General features: G+C 43.3%; 1 long non-coding RNA gene across 1 annotated transcript; it reads left to right on the top strand.

The window, feature by feature from the left end:
• Positions 1 to 1,357: 1,357 nt before the first annotated feature.
• LOC131405699 (uncharacterized) lies at positions 1,358 to 11,544 on the top strand. The gene is made up of 3 exons (XR_009220015.1): positions 1,358 to 2,137; positions 4,966 to 5,182; positions 8,943 to 11,544. It is a non-coding gene; the product is annotated as an uncharacterized LOC131405699 (long non-coding RNA).
• The last annotated feature ends 686 nt before the right edge of the window (positions 11,545 to 12,230 follow it).

Raw genomic sequence — 12,230 nt, forward strand, 5'->3', positions numbered from 1 at the left:
CTGCAGCCGGTCAGGTGGGGAGCAGAGGCGGTGCACGACCTCCGAGGGCCTTCTTAGCACCCGCCAGCTAGCGGTGCACCCGAGGGGCGCGCGGTCCCCAGGACTCTCTCTGCCTGGGGCGCGGGCGGCAGGGGAGGCGCGCTCAGTGTCCGCGGGGCCCCAGGCCCGAGCCGAGGCTTGAGGGCTGAGCGGTGCGCGGCGAGGCGATGGGAGCAGCGCCGGTGCAGAGACTCGGAAGCGCGAGACAACGCGGCGGCGTGACCGCGGGAGATCCCGGAGCCAGGAGGGACGGACGGCGAGGTCGGACAGCTGGTCTGCGATCCCCAACGGTCTCCGAGGGCCAAAAGGGAGGAGTCGTGGCTGTAGGCAGAGAGCGCCCCCAGGATGGCCTCCCCGCCGGCCCTGACAACCCCTGTCTCCGGCCCTGACACCTCCCGCCCCCTCCCACAGTCGCGGCCTCCCCGGGGTCGCAGGATTTCCTCCGCTGAGAACCAAGGCCCCTTCCCCACACCAACCCGACCTTTCCCGAGGGAATTCGGCAACGCGTGTATCTAAAGCCCCGGAGACATGCAAGTCCTGAGCCTGCAACTCCACGTACAGGAAGTTAATATGAACGATGCCTGTGCGTCTTTGTGCGTTAACTCAGCCGGGGCTCGATCCAGCCCACACCGTGCGAGGTGCCGGGGATGCGGCGCCGCTCGAAGGCCCCTGGCCCCGGGCCGCTCCTCTTCTAGAGGGGAGCCCCACGTTAAACAAGGTCACATAAAATGTGTGGAAATGGTGCAAGCGCTCTAGAGGAAACCAGTCAGGGTGGCAGGAGGATAAGAGGGAAGAGCCCCTTTGGATTGGGAGGGCGGCGTGCGGAGGAAGGTTCCACGAGAGTGAAGCAGCGCGGGCACCGCCGCAGCAAGGCACTGGGGGCGTTCAAGGCCCAGAAGGAAAACCCCGGGGCGGCTGGAGGGGGAGGAGGGGGAGGTGTCCCAGCCCTGGTCGATCGAGCAGGCCCTTGTGCACCGCGGCACACGCGAAGAAAATAGTCTACGGATAAAATAATAGCACATGGCAGCGGTTGTTATTCAAGCTCCGGAGCCTCTGTCTGTGTGCTTGGGATGAAATCCAGAATCCACACCGCAGCCTGAAGGTCCCGGGATCTGACCCTGACCGGGAGTCTCCCGCTGAGCCCTTTTTTGTTTTGCTTTGTTTTTTGCCTGCTGGCACGTATCCCACCTTGCAGCTGAGGCTGGTCAGCCGGTCCTGCTATAGAACCGGGCCAAGTCCGGGCCCAGGAGTGACCCTCTCCATATAGTCCGGAAGGTCATCAAAGGGCCCCCAATTAATGTTATCCACGGCTTCATTAAGCAATTAGGCAAAATGAAAGCCATGGTGAACACACTTTGAAATCCTCAGAGACATAATTGTACAGAATTCCGAGTAATTTGGCACAAAAGGGTCAGAAAGCACCCGCGGGTCTCGAACCCCAGATGGGACTAATTCAGAACAATTGAAGAGTTGCGAAGTAACCGCTTGAGCTAAAGCTGACCCCGGAAACGGCAGGCGATCGCAGCCTCTCAACACGACAGGGAGTGACGTGGCGGGGCGGGCTGCGTCTGCTCCACGCCTCCGAGCCCTCTGCCTCGCCCCGCCGCCCGCCCTGCTCCGTGTCCCGAGAGCCAGTCCGCGGCTCGAGGAATGCCTTTCTTTCCCTCGCCGGCGTCCTGCGCACCGAACCGCGGAAAGCGTGGAAAGGGAAGAATCCCCTGCGCGAGCGGAGGGCCCAGGGCGTGAGTGAGCACATCAGCGCCGCCGGCCTGGGTCAGGCAGCCATAAGGCCGAGATGTCCTCTCTTTCTACAAGCTTTTCAGGGTGTCCCAGAGCAGACCGGGGGAGCCCAAGACCCTTCATAAAACCGCCCACGAGCAGCCTGTGAGCCGGCCAAGGGCTGAGGCCAGCTCGTTTCATCTCTGTGCTGGGCCCTGGGGACTCAGGGCTCCTGATCAGCAAATGATTTTTAGATGGGGAGGTGAGTGAATTAATGAACGATTATCAGGACCCTGGGCCCAGGATGAAGCCCGCAGCCCAAGACTTTAGAGCCTCATAGTTCACGAGAATCTCCCTGTCAAGGGTAAAGTAAGGTGAGGTGAGTCATTTCTCCTGTCCCCCACCCCACCCCCTTGTTTACACTACTTTCCTTTTATTGGATTCAGGAACTGAATCCAATACAATACAATTGCTAACAATAGCAATACAATTGCTAACAAGAGGCCTGGGACCTCAAGGACAGTGAGAATGTCTGTTTGCTGAGCACACACCACAGTGCCAAGCTCTGGGTTAAACATTCACTTCATTTAATGGCCAGAACAACTCAGTGAAGTGGGTAATGTTGCCCCATATTGCAGATGAATAAACTGAGACTCAGAGTTTAAGTCACTAACCTGTTAGGAATTACAAAAAGTAATTATCTGTGTAAAAGTTACAATTATTCAGGCACAGAACCAAAGTTTGAACTCTCCGGAAAGGGGAAAAGTTACCTGTAGTGTCTGTTTATCCACCTGTCTTGCTTTAAAATATTTCAAAGAACCAGTAAACTCCACTAGACAGAGATCTTCCATTTTGTTCTTTGCTGTTTCCCTGTACCTAGCACTGCCTGGTCCACAGAGACATTCAATAAACGTTTGTTGAGTGAGTGACTGGGGAGAGTAGGACAGCATTATACTAGAAGCTGTGCTGTCCCCAACCTGGGTTGAATCCCAGCTCCTCCACTTCCTAGCTGCAGGACTTCAAGTTCAAACTTTTCATTAATTGGCTTTTTTATATTCATTTTGTATGAAATAAAAACCACATGAAAAATTAAAACCAGTACAGTAATGAAAGCCACCCTCGACCTAATCCCAACTACCAATCCAGACCCCTGCCCAGAGGAAACAGCTATTTTTATAAAGTTTGCTGTGCCTCCTTCTAGTCCTCTTTCTATAAATTTACATACAAAGGTAAATAAAAAGATATAGCTTTATTTTGGTTATGGCTGTGTTTTGTTTGATACGATGGGACAGCGCTGCACCGGCTTTATGGGAAGCTTCACAGTGTGTTTGGGACATGGTCCCACGACAGTGTCTGGAGATCTCTCATTATTGGCAATAGCTCCCCAAGATTACACGAACCAGGATCTATTTTGCCATTCCCCTGGTAGAGCTGGACGTTGAAGCTGTTTCTGGTTTTCTCACTAGTTTACAAATAGTGCTCCAGTGAACATTTTTACACAAGCCTCTTCTCGAACGTAGACAAGTATTTCTTGAGGCTAAACTCCCAGAAATGGAATTGCTGGGCTGAGCAGCAAACACACTTAAAACTGTGCTTGCCAAATTGCCATCCCCAAATGGGCCTATTAACAGTATGTACCTGATGGAGGCCTGGGAAGTTATGCTGTAATAATGTGCCTCATTCAGGCCCAGAACACAGTAGGCTCAGTAAGCAGTTACCAAAGTAATTGCCAACAATCATTTCCCTCCAATCCATTGCCAGCCTCTGATCTGAGCCCTGGCTTTCAGGCCTGAAGCCTGGGTTTAGGAATGAGAAAGGCCAGCAGACAGGGGAGGACTCAGTGGGTGCGTTCCAGGCGCTCCCCCTGGTGGGCAAATGCCCCTGGACAGTAAGAAATCCCCCGTCTTTGTAAACCCTAAAGCAGATCACGTGGATTCCTGCTCAGAACCCTGAAAGACCACCTCTCATTCTTAGAATCTCACCTAGAGTCTGTTCCTGGGATGATCTGGTGCCCGCCTGCCTTTCTGATGGTACCTGGTGCCCCCTCTTCTTCCCTGGTTTTGTTACAACCACATTGCCTTCTCTGGTTCCTCAAGCATTGCCTTTCTAGATCCTTTGCTCTTCCTCAGAGATCTCCCCACCCTCCAATCTCATTCTTTAACACTCAACTCACATGCCACCTCCTCAGAGTTCCCTTCCCTGAACACTATGTCTAAAGGACCACCTCTCTCCTCTCCACACCTTCCCCTGCTTAGTCTTTGTCACATCAGCCTGTATTTTTCCTCCATTGGCAAGTACACACCAAGTAAACCCAGACACTTCAGTGGAGGGTCAGAATTGGCCACCCCAATATGTGTCTCTTTGCCTTGATTATTATTATTATTATTTTTGCTGAAGAAGATTTGCCCTGAGCTAACATCTGTTGCCAATCTTCCTCTTTTTGCTTGAGGAAGATTCTTTTTGCTTGAGGAAGATTCACCCTGAGCTAACATCTTTTGCTAATCTTCCTCTTTTTGATTGAGGAAGATTCTTTTTGCTTGAGGAAGATTCACCCTGAACTAACATCCGTGCCAATCTTCCTCTATTTTGTATGTGGGTCGCTGCCACAGCATGGCTAACAAGTGGTGTAAGTCTGTGCCTGGGATCTGAACCCGTGAACCTGTGCTGCGGAAGCGAAGCGCACTGAACTCAACCACTAGGCCATGGGGCCGGACCCTGCCTTGATTATATTTAAGTACAAAAGACTCTGAAAGAAACGTTGACCTTCCCCCTAACTGCCTAAAAGAATTTAAGATAGAAGGCCTGTTCCAGGAAGTAATCAATAGCATAAGATAACTATACTATAATGTAAAATAAGTGTGATAGACAAAAAGGCACCAACAAGCCCATTTTTATCAAAGTTCTGTCTCTTGGGTCACATTGTCTATAGCCGGCCCAGTAAACACTTGTTTACCAAACATTTGCTTTTCCATCTCCATGTAAATTGCTTTCCTCCCCTTTGAAGTCCCCAACCAGTACCCCCAACATCCTCCTTTGTCTTTAGCTGAAGATGATATTTAAGGTGGCAGCTTTGTTTAAGTAACATTTTTGTTTAGGTAATAAAAATTCTGGCAAGTTACTCAGCTTTCCTGGGTTTCTCCTGTGTATACATGTTATATAACTTTGATTTTCTCCTGTTATTCTGTCTCATGTCAATTTAATTCTTAGACCAGCCAGAAGGACCTAGAGGGTAGAGGACTTGTCTTCCACACCTACAGTTTTTGGATGAGGATGGGACGAAACTTAACTGGCTGAACGCTGCTCACTCCTGGACTGCTGAAGCGGAGAGATCCTGGACCCCTGACAAGAGCCAGCAGGAGGTAGGAGTTCTTACCATGTCAGTCTCCCGGATCTCTGCCTGCAGGGTCCGATGGAAGCGAGAGTGGTAAGTTTTGTTTCCTTTTCTAAATTTAGGTTAGCATGAGAAAATATTGCTGAAGCTAGCTTCTTGGACTCAGCGACTCTAGGAAATTTGGTTTGAGTACTCATTGGTTTATTGATCCTTTTCCTCCCAGAGACAGTCATTGTTTTTCCTTGTTCTGTCTTTTTTGTTGTTTGTCATAAAAAGGAAAAACCATAGGGCAAGGTGCAGGCACTTATAAGTGCTCATGAGGTGAAAGCTGTTGCTAAGGGCATCTTGGAAGCCAAAGAGGCTGCAGATTTGGTGGGCACGGGTGAGGCAATTAAGAGGCATTAGGGTGCTTGTCACCTCAAGAAGACTCCTGTGATAGGATAAGTTCGTCACGGAAGGGGGTAGATGATACTGGTCCCCCACCAATGTCAAGAAAATGTCCATGGAATGATAAGGTACTCTTTAAAACCACACACATTCACCAACTCTGTGGCACATCCCACCTAGGTATTAATCTGGCTCTAGGAGAACCAAGGCTTAGTGAAAGCTGTTACTGTGAATGTAAAATGAGGTTTTTTCTTTTCTCTTGTTCTGTGTCTTGAGAGCTTAGCTTGTGACATTTCTGGTCTCCACCACCCAGCAGATGCGCATACTGACGTACATCTTGGTGTCCAATTGAATAGACTGGGGTTCCAAGACGCACTCTCTTTGTCTGGCTGTGTCAGCTCTCAGGCGAATTTGTCATTGGGGTCCCAACTGCTTTCATTAGGGGCCTTTGTCGTCTCAGTCTTTGTTGCTTGTTAACGCACTCTGCCTGTGCAACAAAGGTCTTTGCTTTCTTAGACTATTTTTGGGAATAAACTTTCTGAATCTTGTGAGGGCTGCTTCTTTTGCACTCTTTCGGGGACGCCTCTTGTGTCCATGGTTAAGCTGTAAAAGGCTTATTGTTTTGCGTTGCTATTAAGATCCTACTTGTCAACGGCCAGACGATGGATCATTTAAATTGGAAAAACTTGTAAATTGAAAACAAAGAGGGGCCAGCCCCATGGCCTAGTGGTTAAGTTTGGTGCGCTCCACTTCAGAAGCCTGGGTTTGGTTCCCCCGGCATGGACTTATACCATTCGTCAGTGGCTGTGCTGTGGCAGTGACCCACATACAAAATAGAGGAAGATTGGCACAGATGGTAGCTCATGGTGAATCTTCCTCAGCAAAAAAAAAAAAAAAAAAAGACAAAAAAAGAAACAATTTCTTAGAGAGCTCTCGTCGTAATTGTTTTATTGGTACTTATAAAAAGACTAAATTAAAAGGGAAATACAAAAATATAATGACTAGCCAGGCCGGCCCGGTGGCGCAAGCAGTTAAGTGCGTGCACTCTGCTGCAGTGGCCCAGGGTTCACTGGTTCAGATCCTGGGCGCGCACCAACGCACTGCTTGTTGAGCCACGCTGTGGCAGCATCCCATATAAAGTAGAGAAAGATGGGCACAGACGTTAGCTCAGGTCCAGTGTTCCTCAGAAAAAAGAAAAAAAAAAAGGAGGATTGGCATCAGATGTTAGCTCAGGGCTGATCTTCCTCACAAAAAAAATAATGACTAGCCTTAAGACACTGACTCAGGATACAATTAAATTGAGAAAGTGTAAATGTATAAGTATTGATAAGATTATAAAGGTTGGAATGTTTGAGCTAATTTTGTGTAAAGAGATTATATCAACTTTGCCTGAATGTGTTTCAGAAATGGACATTATATCTGGCTGGGAATGCTTCCCCTATCCAAAATTATAAGATGAAGTCCTATTGATAAAGTCCTAATGAAAACTATGATTAGAGGTATAAGAGTTGATGGAATTAAGTGATTACCTCTCTTTGGCGTGATTGTATTATAAATTGTATTGTGGGGATAGACATTGTGTTTCACTGGGGAACATTTCCTCTGCCTGATTGTGATACAGCATATAAATCTGCCCTTCAGTCAATGTTAATTAAACATGCTAAAGGAAAGTCAATAGGATGGCCTGAGCCCACATCATAGGAAATGTAGTCTAGAGACTAATATCAAGTGCTAATAAAAAAGATAATAAAAACTCCCCCCATCCAAGGTAAATTGGTCTAGGGTACACTTAGAAAGAGGGCCTTTTTTGTTAAATGCTTTGTGCAGACTTTTAAAGGTGTGGTACATTGTTCTAAAGTTTTAAAACAATAGCTGTGGAGTCTTTGTGTATTTGTGTCTATATGTATGTTATCTATGTGTTATTTTACCTCTGGATGGTATGACCAAAATTAAGAGCTCTGTTTAATTGGCTTAAAGTAAGCCCTTACATAAATTATTTCTAAATGTAAAAGAAACTAACCCAAATGTCTTTCAAGTTAACATGATGTGAGATAATCTTTGGTAAACAAAAGCTTGTTCAGGTTTGTTGGTTTGATTAAAATAGACATGTCCTCAGAGTTATCAACATTGGATATAATGCAAGTCTATGCAGCCTTTATTCTACGTTTGTTGGTCAAATAAGCTGATGTTATCCCTTACAAAACTGGTTAACAAAAATAATAACTTAAAATAATAGATAATTTTGTCTAATGTCTCATGAAGTTTTCGTTGGTAATCTAAACATAATTGTTGGGAGCAAATGATTTAGATGTGAGATAAGAATTTATATGTAAACTTTTAGCAATAATTATAGTTTATCGCATGTGTACTTAAAATAGCTTCCAAAATCTCTTTGGTAACTTGAAACTTTGAAGTTTTGCTAGGTTAATTTAAATGATAAAAATTCATTGAGTATCTAAATCATTTTCATGTGAAATAAAATATTAGACATTAATTACTAAATATAAGTTTATATACTTTTGGCATCTTATTACAGAGAAACTAAAAGGTGTTTGGGTCTATTGGTAAACATCTTGTGTTTTATTAAAAGATTGTACTATGAAGTAACATGTTTCTGGAAATTATAAAAAGTATTTATAAACTTGCCAAGCCACAGACTGCTAATGTAAAAGACAGTTCATAGTTGCTTACTTCTTAGTTTACACTAAAAATTAAGATTTCTAAGGGTTAAAATTCTAATTAATATATGTGATTAAGGCTACAAAAATTAATAAGGGAAACATCATAGTATTCAAGAAAAGTAAGATGTATGTTTTCATTAAAAATAAAAGGGTATAGAAAAATAGACATATTTTTATTTGTTAAAATAAGTTATAAAGGGTTGTGAAAAAGAACTCTGAAAAAAGAATTTTGTGTGTGGTCAAGTTGGCTAAGATTAAAATGAATTTAATTAAGTAAATGAGTAAATTTCAAAAGTAAGCTGGTGCAAAATTAAAATTTGGTTATTTTCCCTCTCTTAAAAGGATAATTTTCTTAAACTTTTAGTCTGCTCTTGGTAAATAGGTTATGAAAAGTTTTTGTTTTGTCAGAATAAATTTCCTATATTGTTTTTATCAGGTCTTTAATCACAGGTGCTAAGATTTTTCTTACAGCTATTTAATTTTCTGCATTCATCTAAAAATCTTTAATTATCACCATGGTTAAATGGATAACTAAGCATTGTTTCATAGAGACCTATGATATTATGTGGGTAAATGTTATTGATATAAGTGTTTCAGAAATTATATAACGTTCCTAAAATTCTGATCTGTCCTGGTTACCAGTCATAATTCTGGTTATTATTTTAAAGTATTGTATGTCACAGAAATAACCAAGTTTTTTTGTCAATTGCCATTTTTAAGTCTTTTGGCATTTACAGATAGTTTTGTTTTACTCTGATGCTTTTGCAAATGTGTTTCATCTTCAGAGAGATTCATGGAAAGGACTCTGACACTTACTCTAGAATACAGGTTTCTGAAACTTTCAGATCATAAAACTGAACTGTGTAAGAAATTACAGAACTCTAATGGAGATGACTTCATGAAACTGCTAATAAAAGATCAAGATCAAGAGTTGATTATATGGGACTGAATGAACTGATGAAGATCATTATAATTTTTATGATTTTTCATTTGAAATATTGCTGACTTTTTTAATGTTTTGTTTTTTCAGATTTAAGGAAAACTTTTTCTCTTTTCTCTTAAGCTAACTATGCTTATAGCAATTTGGTAAATTATAGCTTTGTAAATAGAATTGAAACATTTATCTTTTTCCCCCTACCTGATCCCTCCAGAATTTGGAAACTCTTAGCAAGTGAATATTCTTCTTTTCATGACAATATAGTTATTTGCATAAGTTCAATAATAATCTGTTCTCCTTATAGCAGGACACAATTAGAAACATTGGTTATATTACCAAAGCTTTGACTGGAATATCATATTTGAGAAAAACATACATAGACTCAGATATGACCAGACAGCTTTTGAGGAACAAAGATTGGACTCTATGGAATAAAGCCACTTGGAAATATTGGCCTGGTATCTTGTTTACAGGGTTCCCAGCAACCCTGCCAGGTAAGTAAAGAAGGTCACTTCTCTGGCAGGTGCAAAGAACCCCAAGATATTTTGGGAACCTTAAGAAAAGAGAGGGTTCACCCAAATCTATAATTATTAAAGGCAGAGTCTGATGACAAGTCCTTGGCTTGGTTTTCCTGACCTCAAGAGGCCTATAAAGTTCAATCTGAGATTCCTTATAAAAAGTTCCAGGAAGGCAAATTTTAAAAAGCCTATATGATCAGTTGCTATTCTTACTGTATTTTTGTAAGTAATTGGGCCAAGTTTATTGAAACTAAACTTATTTTGCCAACCAATGAGTCTTAATTTGGCTATCTTTAGTAAAAATAAAGGTGATTTTAGAAAGAAAAATTATGTTTCAGTAGAAAACTATAATATGCATTTGTAAATATTAGATTCTAGTTCTGTTAATTGTCTTTGAGGTTTTTGTTTTATGCCTATAAACTGGACTGGATCCTCAATTCTTCTAGTCTCCTGAAATATCTGGCTACAATCGCTGAACTAATGTTTTTAATTTTTTCCATCATTTTCTTTGGGAATCATTGAGAACTGAAACCACCCCTGTTCCTGAAGCCCTGCAAACTGAGGCTGGAAAACTTGATACAAACTTTGTAGAGATCATCAAGATAGCATGCCTGTTGCTAGATAAGTGACTCAAAAGGATACCTGAACACCCCATGACATCATCAGAGACATTTCCAACTGCAAAAGATGCTTCAACCCTGACATCTAGAAATCTTCTTGACTGACTATCTTCTGGGCTCAGAAATAGTGTACAATTTGCTCCAACCATTAACTTTGTTTTTCTGTTTGTTTCCATAGAAATACTTCTTATTAAATACCTGATTACTTGCTTACATAACAGAAGCCTAACCTTGGGTGCCCACCTGCATCACTGCCCCTGATGAATTTAACTGGACTGACCTGTTGCCAGAAGTAAGAGACTGGTTCAGTGAGATGAAACAATCTACCAACTGAGCTTCTGGACTGTGAAACTTAAAGTTTGAAAGGCGAGCCTATAGGAGATCAGAATTGGCCACCCCAAAATGTGTCTCTTTACCTTGATTATTTTTAAAGGCAAAAGACTCTGAAAGAAACTTTGCCCTTCCCCCTAACTACCTAAAAGAATTTAAGATAGAAGACTTGTTCCAGGAAGGAGCTAATACCATAAGATAACTATACTATAATGTAAAATAGGTGTGATAGACAAAAAGGCACCAACAAGCTCATTTTTATCAAAGTTCTGTATCTCGGGTCATGTTGTCTATAGCCGGCCCAGTAAACACTTGTTTAACAAACATTTGCTTTTCCATCTCCATGTAAATTGCCTTCCTCTCCTGTGAAGTCCCCAACCAGTACCCCCAACATCCTTCTATGTCTTTAGCTGAAGATGATATTTAAGGTGGTGGCTTTGGCAATTCTGGCAAGTTACTCAGCTTTCCTGGGTTTCTCCCGTGTATACATGTTATATAGCTTTGTTTGATTTTCTCCTGTTATTCTGTTTCATGTCAATTTAATTCTTAGACCAACCAGAAGGACCTAGAGGGTAGACGAATTGTCTTCCTCCCCTACATTTCCAAGTGTGGTAGAGCACAGTGTCATGAGACATGTCGAATACTGTGTCTACTGGGGCAAGGGAAAGAAAAGAAAAAATAAACAAATGGGACTACATCAGACTAAAAGGATTCTGCAAGGCAAAGGAAACTATCAACAAAACAAAAAGATAACGCACCAACTGGGAGAGAGTATTAGCAAATCACAAAACCTTTTAGAAGCAGTTTTCTCTGGCTGATGACAGAAGAGGAAGTCAGAGAGCATTGAAGCCTGAGAAGAACTGGATGCAAATTTGCTGGTTTGAAAATAGAGGAGGCTGGGTGAGAAGGAATGCAAGCCCTCTAGGAGCAGAGAGCAGATCCTCCCAAGCCCAGACCCCCACAGCCAGCAAGGAAATGGGAACCTCAGACCTCAAGCACAAGGAACTGGATTCTACCACCCTACAGGAGCTTGGAAATGTGTTCTTCTCGAGAGCTTCCAGGCAAGAGCTCACAGATGCCATGAGGCCCTGAACAGAAAACTCAGTCTAGTCCACAGAATTCTCACTTACAGAACTGAGAAACATTTGGTGTTGTTTTAAGCCTCTAAGTTTGTGGTAACGTGTTACACAGCCATAGACAACTAATATAGGCATTTAAACTGGTGAACGATTAAGAACAAAAGACTTTTAACTATCTTTCTAACTATATTTTCAACATTAGAAAAATCATATTTGGGAATAATCTTGTGGATTTAGTTTTCTTTTCTTCACTCAGCACCTGCAGAGGCCTCTGAATTGCCCTTGCTCCATGGAAAGCTTGTGTTCTGGCCGAGATGGCATCTCTGGGACTGGGATTCAGGGCCAGGCCCTGTGAGGCCCTGCTCTGTGGGTAAAGGCCCTTCCCTCAGGAAGTGGGATGATTCCCCACCCCTAAAACTGTCCCAAAATAACTGAGAGCTGGGGGGGTGGAACTCTCTTGGATTGGCCGCATCCCTCTTCCACATGTGTTCCAGGGCATCCTCCGTGGTGGGCTAGCTGTCACCCCAAAGGCATCCACACACAGTGGGACTACATTTGACTGACTACGATCCCCATAAGCTGAACCTGT

Source organism: Diceros bicornis, chromosome 1, assembly GCF_020826845.1.
Source record: "Diceros bicornis minor isolate mBicDic1 chromosome 1, mDicBic1.mat.cur, whole genome shotgun sequence".
NCBI lineage: Eukaryota > Metazoa > Chordata > Mammalia > Perissodactyla > Rhinocerotidae > Diceros > Diceros bicornis.